Source organism: Heterodontus francisci, unplaced genomic scaffold (assembly GCF_036365525.1).
Source record: "Heterodontus francisci isolate sHetFra1 unplaced genomic scaffold, sHetFra1.hap1 HAP1_SCAFFOLD_53, whole genome shotgun sequence".
Lineage (NCBI taxonomy): Eukaryota > Metazoa > Chordata > Chondrichthyes > Heterodontiformes > Heterodontidae > Heterodontus > Heterodontus francisci.
In genome coordinates this window covers 7,453,337-7,465,120 of record NW_027141851.1, presented here as the reverse complement: position 1 = coordinate 7,465,120, position 11,784 = coordinate 7,453,337, and positions in this window count along the sequence as shown.

Genomic DNA, 11,784 nt, shown 5'->3' with positions numbered 1-11,784 from the left:
CTGCCAGGTGTGTATGAGGTTTCACAGTGTATCAGGATCCTGCCATGTGTGCAAGGGGATTTCACAGCTTATCAGGATCCTGCCTGGTGTGTAGGGGGTTGCACTGTGGATCAGGATCCTGCCAGGTGTGTATGGGGTTTTCACAGTGGATCAGGATCCTGCCAAGTGTGTAAGGGGTTTCACAGTTTATTCGGATCGTGCCTGGTGTGCATGGGGGTATCACAGTGGATCAGGATCCTGCCAGGTGTGTATGGGGTTTTCACACTGTATCAGGATCCTGCCAGGTGTGTAAGGGGTTTTCACAGTGGATCAGGATCCTGCGAGGTGTGTATGGGGTTTTCACAGTGTATCCGGATCCTGCCAAATGTGTCTGGGGTTTCACAGTTTATCAGGATCCTGCCTGGTGTGCATGGGGGTTTCACAGTGTATCAGGATCCTGCCAGGTGTGTTTGGGGTTTTCACACTGGATCAGGATCCTTCCAGATGTGTATGGGGGTTTCACAGTGTATCAGGATCCTGCCAGGTGTTTATGGGGGTTTCACAGTTTATCAGGATCCTGCCAGCTGTGTATGCAGTTTTCACAGTGTATCAGGATCCTGCCCGGTGTGCATGACGGCTCACAGTTTATCAGGATTCTGCCTGGTGTGTAAGGGGTTTCACAGAAGATCAGGATCCCGCCACGTGTGTATGGCGTTTCAGATTGTATCAAGATCCTCCCAGGTGTGAATGGGGTTTTCACAATGTATCAGGATCCTGCCAGGTGTGTATGAGTTTTCACAGTGTATCAGGATCCTGCCAGGTGTGAATGGCGTTTTAACAGTGGATCAGGATCCTGCCAGATGGGTCTGGGGTTTCACAGTGCATCAAGATCCCGCCAGGTGTGTGTGAGGTTTCACAGTGTAGCAGGATCCTGCCAGGTGTGTATGGGGTTTTCATAGTGTATCGGGATCCTGCCAGGTCTGTATGAGGATTTGACAGCGTATCAGGATCCTGCCAGGTCAGTATGGGGTTTTCACAGCGTATCAGGATCCTGCCCGGTGTGTATGGGGGTTTCACAGTGGAACAGGATCCTGCCAGTTGTGTATGGGGGTTTCACAGTGGATCAGCATCCTGCCAGTTGTGTCTGGGGGTTTCACAGTGGATCAGGACCCTGCCAGGTGTGCATGGGCTTTTCACTGTGGATCAGGATCCTGCCAGGTGTGTATGGGGTTTTCACACTGTATCAGGATCCTTCCAGATGTGTATGGGGGTTTCACAGTGTATCAGTCTCCTGCCAGGTGTTTAGGGCTTTCACAGTTTATTAGGATCCTGACAGCTGTGTATGGTGTTTTCTCAGTGTATCAGAATCCTGCCAGGTGTGTATGGGGGTTTCACAGTGGATCAGGATCCCGCCACGTGTGTATCTGGTTTTCACAATGCATCAGGATACTGCCAGATGTGTATGGGGTTTTCAGAGTGCATCCGGATCCTTCCAGATGTTTATGGTGGTTTCACAGTGTGTCGGGATCCTGCCAAGTGTGTACTGGGTTTCAGATTGTATCAGGATCCTGCCAGGTGTGTCTGGGGTTTCACAATGTATCAGGATCCTGCCAGGTCTGTATGGGGTTTTCGCAGTGTATCAGGATCCTGCCAGATGTGTCTGGGGTTTCACAGTGAAACAAGATCCTGCCAGGTGTGTATGAGGTTTCACAGTGTATCAGGATCCTTCCAGGTGTGTTTGGGGTTTTCACACTGTATCAGGAACCTTCCAGATGTGTATGGGGGTTTCACAGTGTATCAGGATCCTGCCAGGTGTTTATGGGGGTTTCACAGTTTATCAGGATCCTGCCAGCTGTGTATGCAGTTTTCACAGTGTATCAGGATCCTGCCCGGTGTGCATGACGGCTCACAGTTTATCAGGATCCTGCCTGGTGTGTAAGGGGTTTCACAGAAGATCAGGATCCCGCCACGTGTGTATGGCGTTTCAGATTGTATCAGGATCCTGCCAGGTGTGAATGGGGTTTTCACAATGTATCAGGATCCTGCCAGGTGTGTATGAGATTTCACAGTGTATCAGGATCCTGCCAGGTGTAAATGAGGTTTCACAGTGTATCAGGATCCTGCCAGGTGTGTATGGCGTTTTAACAGTGGATCAGGATCCTGCCAGATGTGTCTGGTTTCACAGTGCATCAAGATCCCGCCAGGTGTGTGTGAGGTTTCACAGTGTATCAGGATCCTGCCAGGTGTGTATGGGGTTTTCATAGTGTATCAGGATCCTGCCAGGTCTGTATGGGGTTTTGACAGCGTATCAGGATCCTGCCAGGTCTGTATGGGGTTTTCACAGCGTATCAGGATCCTGCCCGGTGTGTATGGGGGTTTCACAGTGGAACAGGATCCTGCCAGTTGTGTATGGGGGTTTCACAGTGGATCAGCATCCTGCCAGTTGTGTATGGGGGTTTCACAGTGGATCAGGACCCTGCCAGGTGTGCATGGGGTTTTAACTGTGGATCAGGATCCTGCCAGGTGTGTAAGGGGTTTCACAGTTTATCAGGATCGTGCCTGGTGTGTATGGGGGTTTCACAGTGGATCAGGATCCTGCCAGGTGTGTATGGGGTTTTCACACTGTATCAGGATCCTTCCAGATGTGTATGGGGGTTTTACAGTGTATCAGGATCCTGCCAGGTGTTTATGGGGCTTTCACAGTTTATTAGGATCCTGACAGCTGTGCATGCTGTTTTCTCAGTGTATCAGAATCCTGCCAGGTGTGTATGGGGGTTTCACAGTGGATCAGGATCCCGCCACGTGTGTATCTGGTTTTCACAATGCATCAGGATCCTGCCAGATGTGTATGGGGATTCAGATTGTATCAGGATCCTGCCAGGTGTGTCTGGGGTTTCACAATGTATCAGGATCCTGCCAGGTCTGTATGGGGTTTTCACAGTGTATCAGGATATTGCCAGATGTGCCTGGGCTTTCACAGTGAATCAAGATCCTGCCAGGTGTGTTTGGGGGTTTCACAGTGTATCAGCATCCTGCCATGTGTGTATGGGGGTTTCACAGTGGATCAGGATCCTGCCAGATGTGTCTGGGGTTTCACGGTGTATCAAGATCCTGCCAGGTGTGTTTGAGGTTTCACAGTGCATCAGGATCCTGCGAGATGTGTATGAGGTTTTCACAGTGTATCAGGATCCTGCCAGGTCTGTATGGGGTTTTCACAGTGTATCAGGATCCTGCCAGGTGTGCAAGGGGATTTCACAGCGTATCAGGATCCTGCCTGGTGTGTATGGGTTTTTCACAGTGGATCAGGATCCTGCCAGGTGTGTATGGGGGTTTCACAGTGGATCAGGATCCTGCCAGGTGTGTATGGGGTTTTCACAGTGGATCAGGATCCTGCCAGGTGTGTCTGGGGTTTCACAGTGTATCAGGAGCCTGACAGGTTTTTATGGGGTTTCACAGTTTTTCAGGATCCTGACAGCTGTGCATGCAGTTTTCACAGTGTTTCAGGATCCTGCCAGGTGTGTATGGGGGTTTCACAGTTTATCAGGATCCTGCCTGGAGTGTAAGGTGTTTCACAGTGGATCGGGATCTCGCCATGTGTGTATGGGGTTTTGACAATGAATCAGGATCCTGCCAGATGTGTATGGGGTTTTCACAGTGCATCAGGATCCTTCCAGATGTGTATGGGGGTTTCACAGTGCATCGGGATCCTGCCAGGTGTGTATGGAGTTTCAGATTGTATCAGGATCCTGCCAGGTGTGTTTGGGGTTTCACAATGTATCAGGATCCTGCCAGGTCTGTTTGGGGTTTTCACAGTGTATCAGGATCCTGCCAGATGTGTCTGGGGTTTCACAGTGTATCAGGATCCTGCCAGGTGTGTATGAGGTTTCGCAGTGTATCAGGATCCTGCCATGTGTGCAAGGGGATTTCACAGCGTATCAGGATCCAGCCAGGTGTGTATGGGGTTTTCACATTGGATCAGGATCCTGCCAAGTGTGTAAGGGGTTTCACAGTTAATTAGGATCGTGCCTGGTGTGCATGGGGGTTTCACAGTGGATCAGGATCCTGCCAGGTGTGTATGGGGTTTTCACACTGTATCAGGATCCTGCCAGGTGTGTCTGGGGTTTCACAGTTTATCAGGATCCTGCCTGGTGTGCATGGGGGTTTCACAGTGTATCAGGATCCTGCCAGGTGTGTTTGGGGTTTTCACACTGTATCAGGATCCTTCCAGATGTGTATGGGGGTTTCACAGTGTATCAGGATCCTGCCAGGTGTTTATGGGGGTTTCACAGTTTATCAGGATCCTGCCAGCTGTGTATGCAGTTTTCACAGTGTATCAGGATATTGCCCGGTGTGCATGACGGCTCACAGTTTATCAGGATCCTGCCTGGTGTGTAAGGGGTTTCACAGAAGATCAGGATCCCGCCACGTGTGTATGGCGTTTCAGATTGTATCAGGATCCTGCCAGGTGTGAATGGGGTTTTCACAATGTATCCGGATCCTGCCAGGTGTGTATGAGTTTTCACAGTGTATCAGGATCCTGCCAGGTGTGAATGAGGTTTCACAGTGTATCAGGATCCTGCCAGGTGTGTATGGCGTTTTAACAGTGGATCAGGATCCTGCCAGATGTGTCTGGGGCTTCACAGTGCATCAAGATCCCGCCAGGTGTGTGTGAGGTTTCGCAGTGTATCAGGATCCTGCCAGGTGTGTATGGGGTTTTCACAGTGTATCAGGATCCTGCCAGGTCTGTATGGGGTTTTGACAGCGTATCAGGATACTGCCAGGTCTGTATGGGGTTTTCACAGTGTATCAGGATCCTGCCCGGTGTGCATGGGGGTTTCACAGTGGAACAGGATCCTGCCAGTTGTGTGTGGGGGTTTCACAGTGGATCAGGACCCTGCCAAGTGTGTATGGGGTTTTCACTGTGGATCAGGATCCTGCCAGGTGTGTAAGGGGTTTCACAGTTTATCAGGATCGTGCCTGGTGTGTATGGGGGTTTCACAGTGGATCAGGATCCTGCCAAGTGTGTAAGGGGTTTCACAGTTTATTTGGATCGTGCCTGGTGTGCATGGGGGTTTCACAGTGTATCAGGATCCTGCCAGATGTGTATGGGGATTTCACACTGTATCAGGATCCTTCCAGATGTGTATGGGGGTTTCACAGTGTATCAGGAGCCTGACAGGTTTTTATGGGGTTTCACAGTTTTTCAGGATCCTGACAGCTGTGCATGCAGTTTTCACAGTGTATCAGGATCCTGCCAGGTGTGTATGGGGGTTTCACAGTTTATCAGGATCCTGCCTGGTGTGTAAGGTGTTTCACAGTGGATCGGGATCTCGCCACGTGTGTATGGGGTTTTCACAGTGCATCAGGATTCTGCCAGATGTGTATGGGGTTTTCACAGTGCATCAGGATCCTTCCAGATGTGTATGGGGGTTTCACAGTGTATCGGGATCCTGCCAGGTGTGTATGGAGTTTCAGATTGTATCAGGATCCTGCCAGGTGTGTTTGGGGTTTCACAATGTATCAGGATCCTGCCAGGTCTGTTTGGGGTTTTCACAGTGTATCCGGATCCTGCCAGATGTGTCTGGGGTTTCACAGTTTATCAGGATCCTGCCTGGTGTGCATGGGGGTTTCACAGTGTATCAGGATCCTGCCAGGTGTGTTTGGGGTTTTCACACTGTATCAGGATCCTTCCAGATGTGTATGGGGGTTTCACAGTGTATCAGGATCCTGCCAGGTGTTTATGGGGGTTTCACAGTTTATCAGGATCCTGCCAGCTGTGTATGCAGTTTTCACAGTGTATCAGGATATTGCCCGGTGTGCATGACGGCTCACAGTTTATCAGGATCCTGCCTGGTGTGTAAGGGGTTTCACAGAAGATCAGGATCCCGCCACGTGTGTATGGCGTTTCAGATTGTATCAGGATCCTGCCAGGTGTGAATGGGGTTTTCACAATGTATCCGGATCCTGCCAGGTGTGTATGAGTTGTCACAGTGTATCAGGATCCTGCCAGGTGTGAATGAGGTTTCACAGTGTATCAGGATCCTGCCAGGTGCGTATGGCGTTTTAACAGTGGATCAGGATCCTGCCAGATGTGTCTGGGGTTTCACAGTGTATCCGGATCCTGCCAGATGTGTCTGGGGTTTCACAGTTTATCAGGATCCTGCCTGGTGTGCATGGGGGTTTCACAGTGTATCAGGATCCTGCCAGGTGTGTTTGGGGTTTTCACACTGTATCAGGATCCTTCCAGATGTGTATGGGGGTTTCACAGTGTATCAGGATCCTGCCAGGTGTTTATGGGGGTTTCACAGTTTATCAGGATCCTGCCAGCTGTGTATGCAGTTTTCACAGTGTATCAGGATATTGCCCGGTGTGCATGACGGCTCACAGTTTATCAGGATCCTGCCTGGTGTGTCAGGGGTTTCACAGAAGATCAGGATCCCGCCACGTGTGTATGGCGTTTCAGATTGTATCAGGATCCTGCCAGGTGTGAATGGGGTTTTCACAATGTATCCGGATCCTGCCAGGTGTGTATGAGTTTTCACAGTGTATCAGGATCCTGCCAGGTGTGAATGAGGTTTCACAGTGTATCAGGATCCTGCCAGGTGCGTATGGCGTTTTAACAGTGGATCAGGATCCTGCCAGATGTGTCTGGGGTTTCACAGTGTATCCGGATCCTGCCAGATGTGTCTGGGGTTTCACAGTTTATCAGGATCCTGCCTGGTGTGCATGGGGGTTTCACAGTGTATCAGGATCCTGCCAGGTGTGTTTGGGGTTTTCACACTGTATCAGGATCCTTCCAGATGTGTATGGGGGTTTCACAGTGTATCAGGATCCTGCCAGGTGTTTATGGGGGTTTCACAGTTTATCAGGATCCTGCCAGCTGTGTATGCAGTTTTCACAGTGTATCAGGATATTGCCCGGTGTGCATGACGGCTCACAGTTTATCAGGATCCTGCCTGGTGTGTAAGGGGTTTCACAGAAGATCAGGATCCCGCCACGTGTGTATGGCGTTTCAGATTGTATCAGGATCCTGCCAGGTGTGAATGGGGTTTTCACAATGTATCCGGATCCTGCCAGGTGTGTATGAGTTTTCACAGTGTATCAGGATCCTGCCAGGTGTGAATGAGGTTTCACAGTGTATCAGGATCCTGCCAGGTGTGTATGGCGTTTTAACAGTGGATCAGGATCCTGCCAGATGTGTCTGGGGTTTCACAGTGCATCAAGATCCCGCCAGGTGTGTGTGAGGTTTCGCAGTGTATCAGGATCCTGCCAGGTGTGTATGGGGTTTTCACAGTGTATCAGGATCCTGCCAGGTCTGTATGGGGTTTTGACAGCGTATCAGGATACTGCCAGGTCTGTATGGGGTTTTCACAGTGTATCAGGATCCTGCCCGGTGTGCATGGGGGTTTCACAGTGGAACAGGATCCTGCCAGTTGTGTATGGGGGTTTCACAGTGGATCAGGACCCTGCCAAGTGTGTATGGGGTTTTCACTGTGGATCAGGATCCTGCCAGGTGTGTAAGGGGTTTCACAGTTTATCAGGATCGTGCCTGGTGTGTATGGGGGTTTCACAGTGGATCAGGATCCTGCCAAGTGTGTAAGGGGTTTCACAGTTTATTTGGATTGTGCCTGGTGTGCATGGGGGTTTCACAGTGTATCAGGATCCTGCCAGATGTGTATGGGGTTTTCACACTGTATCAGGATCCTTCCAGATGTGTATGGGGGTTTCACAGTGTATCAGGAGCCTGACAGGTTTTTATGGGGTTTCACAGTTTTTCAGGATCCTGACAGCTGTGCATGCAGTTTTCACAGTGTATCAGGATCCTGCCAGGTGTGTATGGGGGTTTCACAGTTTATCAGGATCCTGCCTGGTGTGTAAGGTGTTTCACAGTGGATCGGGATCTCGCCACGTGTGTATGGGGTTTTCACAGTGCATCAGGATTCTGCCAGATGTGTATGGGGTTTTCACAGTGCATCAGGATCCTTCCAGATGTGTATGGGGGTTTCACAGTGTTTCGGGATCCTGCCAGGTGTGTATGGAGTTTCAGAATGTATCAGGATCCTGCCAGGTGTGTTTGGGGTTTCACAATGTATCAGGATCCTGCCAGGTCTGTTTGGGGTTTTCACAGTGTATCAGGATCCTGCCAGATGTGTCTGGGGTTTCACAGTGTATCAAGATCCTGCCAGGTGTGTATGAGGTTTCACAGTGTATCAGGATCCTGCCATGTGTGCAAGGGGATTTCACAGCGTATCAGGATCCTGCCTGGTGTGTATGGGGGTTTCACAGTGGATCAGGATCCTGCCAGGTGTGTATGGGTTTTTCACAGTGGATCAGGATCCTGCCAAGTGTGTAAGGGGTTTCACAGTTTATGAGGATCGTGCCTGGTGTGCATGGGGGTTTCACAGTGGATCAGGATCCTGCCAAGTGTGTAAGGGGTTTCACAGTTTATCAGGATCGTGCCTGGTGTGCATGGGGGTTTCACAGTGGATCAGGATCCTGCCAGGTGTGTATGGGGTTTTCACACTGTATCAGGATCCTGCCAGGTGTGTAAGGGGTTTTCACAGTGGATCAGGATCCTGCGAGGTGTGTATGGGATTTTCACAGTGTATCCGGATCCTGCCAGATGTGTCTGGGGTTTCACAGTTTATCAGGATCCTTCCTGGTGTGCATGGGGGTTTCACAGTGTATCAGGTACATGACAGGTGTGTTTGGGGTTTTCACACTGTATCAGGATCCTTCCAGATGTGTATGGGGGTTTCACAGTGTATCAGGATCCTGCCAGGTGTTTATGGGGGTTTCACAGTATATCAGGATCCTGCCAGCTGTGTATGCAGTTTTCACAGTTTATCAGGATCCTGCCTGGTGTGTAAGGGGTTACACAGAAGTTCAGGATCCCGCCACGTGTGTATGGCGTTTCAGATTGTATCAGGATCCTGCCAGGAGTGAATGGGGTTTTCACAATATATCAGGATCCTGCCAGGTGTGTATGAGTTTTCACAGTGTATCCGGATCCTGCCAGGTGTGAATGAGGTTTCACAGTGTATCAGGATCCTGCCAGGTGTGTATGGCGTTTTAACAGTGGATCAGGATCCTGCCAGATGTGTCTGGGGTTTCACAGTGCATCAAGATCCCGCCAGGTGTGTGTGAGGTTTCACAGTGTGTCAGGATCCTGCGAGGTGTGTATGGGGTTTTCACAGTGTATCAGGATCCTGCCAGGTCTGTATGGGGTTTTGACAGCGTATCAGGATCCTGCCAGGTCTGTATGGGGTTTTCACAGTGTATCAGGATCCAGCCCGGTGTGTATGGGGGTTTAACAGTGGAACAGGATCCTGCCAGTTGTGTATGGGGGTTTCACAGTGGATCGGGACCCTACCAGGTGTGTATGGGGTTTTCACTCTGGATCAGGATCCTGCCAGGTGTGCAAGGGGTTTCACAGTTTATCAGGATCGTGCCTGGTGTGTATGGGGGTTTCACAGTGGATCAGGATCCTGCCAGGTGTGTATGGGGTTTTCACACTGTATCAGGATCCTGCCAGGTGTGTAAGGGGTTTTCACAGTGGATCAGGATCCTGCGAGGTGTGTATGGGATTTTCACAGTGTATCCGGATCCTGCCAGATGTGTCTGGGGTTTCACAGTTTATCAGGATCCTTCCTGGTGTGCATGGGGGTTTCACAGTGTATCAGGTACATGACAGGTGTGTTTGGGGTTTTCACACTGTATCAGGATCCTTCCAGATGTGTATGGGGGTTTCACAGTGTATCAGGATCCTGCCAGGTGTTTATGGGGGTTTCACAGTATATCAGGATCCTGCCAGCTGTGTATGCAGTTTTCACAGTGTATCAGGATCCTGCCCGGTGTGCATGACGGCTCACAGTTTATCAGGATCCTGCCTGGTGTGTAAGGGGTTTCACAGAAGTTCAGGATCCCGCCACGTGTGTATGGCGTTTCAGATTGTATCAGGATCCTGCCAGGTGTGAATGGGGTTTTCACAATATATCAGGATCCTGCCAGGTGTGTATGAGTTTTCACAGTGTATCCGGATCCTGCCAGGTGTGAATGAGGTTTCACAGTGTATCAGGATCCTGCCAGGTGTGTATGGCGTTTTAACAGTGGATCAGGATCCTGCCAGATGTGTCTGGGGTTTCACAGTGCATCAAGATCCCGCCAGGTGTGTGTGAGGTTTCACAGTGTGTCAGGATCCTGCGAGGTGTGTATGGGGTTTTCACAGTGTATCAGGATCCTGCCAGGTCTGTATGGGGTTTTGACAGCGTATCAGGATCCTGCCAGGTCTGTATGGGGTTTTCACAGTGTATCAGGATCCAGCCCGGTGTGTATGGGGGTTTAACAGTGGAACAGGATCCTGCCAGTTGTGTATGGGGGTTTCACAGTGGATCGGGACCCTACCAGGTGTGTATGGGGTTTTCACTCTGGATCAGGATCCTGCCAGGTGTGCAAGGGGTTTCACAGTTTATCAGGATCGTGCCTGGTGTGTATGGGGGTTTCACAGTGGATCAGGATCCTGCCAGGTGTGTATGGGGTTTTCACACTGTATCACTATCCTTCCAGATGTGTATGGGGGTTTCACAGTGTATCAGGATCCTGCCAGGTGTTTATGGGGCTTTCACAGTTCATTAGTATCCTGCCAGCTGTGTATGCTGTTTTCACAGTGTATCAGAATCCTGCCAGGTGTGTATGGGGGTTTCACATTTTATCAGGATCCTGCCTGGTTTGAAAGTGGTTTGACAGTGGATCAGGATCCCGCCACGTGTGTATCTGGTTTTCACAATGCATCAGGATCCTGCCAGATGTGTATGGGGTTTTCAGAGTGCATCCGGATCCTTCCAGATGTGTATGGTGGTTTCACAGTGTGTCGGGATCCTGCCAAGTGTGTATGGGGTTTCAGATTGTATCAGGATCCTGCCAGGTGTGTCTGGGGTTTCACAATGTATCAGGATCCTGCCAGGTCTGTATGGGGTTTTCACAGTGTATCAGGATCCTGCCAGATGTGTCTGGGGTTTCACAGTGTAACAAGATCCTGCCAGGTGTGTATGATGTTTCACAGTGTATCAGGATCCTGCCAGGTGTGTATGGGGTTTTCACAGTGGATCAGGATCCTGCCAGATGTGTATGGGGTTTTCACAGTGGATCAGGATCCTGCCAGGTGTTTATGGGGTTTTCACAGTGTATCAGGATATTGCCAGATGTGCCTGGGCTTTCACAGTGAATCAAGATCCTGCCAGGTGTGTTTGGGGGTTTCACAGTGTATCAGCATCCTGCCATGTGTGTATGGGGGTTTCACAGTGGATCAGGATCCTGCCAGATGTGTATGAGGTTTTCACAGTGTATCAGGATCCTGCCAGGTCTGTATGTGGTTTTCACAGTGTATCAGGATCCGGCCAGGTGTGCAATGGGATTTCACAGCGTATCAGGATCCTGCCTGGTGTGTATGGGGGTTTCACAGTGGATCAGGATTCTGCTAGGTGTGTATGGGGTTTTCACAGTGGATCAGGATCCTGCCAAGTGTGTAAGGGGTTTCACAGTTTATTAGGATCGTGCCTGGTTTGCATGGGGGTTTCACAGTGGATCAGGATCCTGCCAGGTGTGTATGGGGTTTTCACACTGTATCAGGATCCTTCCAGATGTGTATGGGGGTTTCACAGTGTATCAGGAGCCTGACAGGATGTTATGGGGTTTCACAGTTTTTCATGATCCTGACAGCTGTGTATGCAGTTTTCACAGTGTATAAGGATCCTGCCAGGTGTGCATGGGGGTTTCACAGTTTATCAGGATCCTGCCTGATGTGTA